At 38.7% G+C, this 2,359-nt stretch overlaps 1 pseudogene; it reads right to left on the minus strand.

The window, feature by feature from the left end:
* Nucleotides 1–1,618: 1,618 nt before the first annotated feature.
* On the minus strand, nucleotides 1,619–2,040 carry LOC109561317 (large ribosomal subunit protein uL14-like; annotated as a pseudogene).
* Nucleotides 2,041–2,359: the final 319 nt, after the last annotated feature.

The following is a 2,359-nucleotide window of genomic DNA, read 5'->3' on the forward strand; positions in this document are numbered from 1 at the left end:
TTAGAAATACATGTATTAAGCCTGCTTTCATATACATTTATATTACATCATTATTGGAAGCACTGAGCCATGGCAAATGATCTATTACATCATGATTTACTATGCTGTATTATGTCAACTGATGGATTATAGCATGTCATATTTTGATATGTAAAATTTTTAAGATAATTAAAGAAATAAAGCACAAAAATAGTTCATGTACTGTTCTAAATAAAAATCTCTTATTTTTTCCATTCTCCAAAGTATTTTTAGATATTTTGGTGGATTCTATATTTTGGCATAGCTGAGTGTCAGTGTATTAGCTCGGTGAGCATATAATATGCCCAAGGAAAGCTATTAAAACTGGGAATATGATTTAAATAGTGGATGATACCTTTTGAAGGATCTAAGAATTAAGACATTTTATAAATCTAAAATGCCATATATTTATCATTTACATATATTTCATTTGAGAATATAAGTATTGTCCTTACTAAGTATGATAGATCTAACTTCATAAAATTAAAGGATAATAATGCAATAATATTGTTATGAAATGAATAGGATTTGGGTGTCAGAGCTAAGTTCAATTCCTGCCTCCACAATTTGCTTGCTGTGTGGACTGGACAACTACTTAAAGTCTCCAAACTGGTTTCCTTTGTGTAAAATGGGAAAAATAATCCTCTACTTCTTTGGAATGTTATATAATGTGAGACGACACGTTAAATGTGCCTGACAGAATATGGTTGACCCTAAAAAACCCTCAGTAAATATTAGCTATATCTACTGTGGTCTGATTTAGGCCTGTGCAATGGGTGGTGTGTGTGTGTCCAGTTGTGTCCGACCCTTTGCAACCTCACGGACTGTAGCCTGCCAGGCTCCTTTGGCCATGGGATTATCCTGGCAAGAATACTGGAGTGGGCTGCCACTTCCTTCTCCAGGGGATCTTCCCAACCTAGGGATTGAACCTGGGTCTCCTGCATTGGCAGGCAGATTTTTTTTTTTTTAACCACTGAGCCACCTCAGTGAGGCCTGTACAATACTTTATATGTACTATCTGCTCTTCGAAGAGTTTCTTTCTCATTTTTTATTATTTTTTACTGAATTTTTGAATACATTCAATGCATTCAACTTTTTCTTAAAAAAAAAAAAAACTATGTTCATCAATTAAATCTTTCATATTTTTAGAGATTGTACATTCTCTCAGACCAATGTTGTCCTGTTTTGTTTGGAGTTTCTGCCACAGTCACACGCCATAGGTCTGTCTGAGGCTGTCAGCATCCCTTCATCACAGGCAATTACCCCTTCTGGTGGCCGTGCCTCACAGACCTCTTTCTGTCTCACCTGGTTCTGGTACTTGTCCTCTTCCAGCTCTCTCAGGCCTAAGGGTGGGGGTGGGGCAGGTGTTTTGTTAGTGCTGTAGCCCCTGGTTACTGCACTAACCTATGACTTCCCTACATTCTGCCTACACTTTGTAAATCTCTCCATATGAGATTCTCCTTTAAATATTTAGCTTGACTTTGCTTTTTATTTCTTACTGTAGGACCTCAATCCCTCTATTTAAACAGTACAAAAGATATTTACTAATTTTTTTGGTGGGGGGAGCAAATGATTTTTTTTTTACAAATACACCAAAGAATCATGCAGTGCTGCCAGCATTGGAAGGAATCCTGGACCACAACTCAGCACATTCCTTTACAACTGGTCCTGTGATGGCAAAATCTTTCATTTCCCCTTTATTGTTTACTATGACCCCAGCATTATCTTCAAAATAAAGAAACAAACCATCTTTTCTATGGTATGACTTTCATTGTCGAATTACCACCACTGGATGTACCTTCTTTCTGAGCTCTGCTTTGCCTTTCTTGACTGTGGCCATCACCATGTCACCCACACCAGCAGCAGGAAGTCTATTCAGTCGTCCCTTGATCCCCTTCACTGAGATGATATACAGATTTTTGGCTCCTATGTTGTCAGCACAGTTGATCAGGGCTCCAAGCGGAAGACCCAAGAAGTCTGGAATTTCGCACCAGAGGACCCACCACGAACTCACTTCAACATCTTGAACGCCAGAAAGGGACGACAGCAACAAAAAAGCTTCACTAGTTTTTAATTTGCATCTTTTAACAGCCATAACGTTCAGGATTTGTTGGTGGCTCAGATGGTAAAGAATTCGCCTGCAATGCAGAAAACCCAAGTTTGATCCCTGGGTCAGGAAGATCCCCTGGAGAAGGGAATGGATACTTACTCCAGTATTCTTGCCTGGAAAATTCCATGGACAGAGGAGCCTGGCAAGCTACAGTCCATGGAGTCGCAAAGAGACAGACATAACTGAGTGACTAACATTTTTACTTTTTTTTTTTTAACGAAGTTGTGGATT

Source organism: Bos indicus, chromosome 7, assembly GCF_029378745.1.
Source record: "Bos indicus isolate NIAB-ARS_2022 breed Sahiwal x Tharparkar chromosome 7, NIAB-ARS_B.indTharparkar_mat_pri_1.0, whole genome shotgun sequence".
NCBI classification, from domain to species: Eukaryota; Metazoa; Chordata; class Mammalia; order Artiodactyla; family Bovidae; genus Bos; species Bos indicus.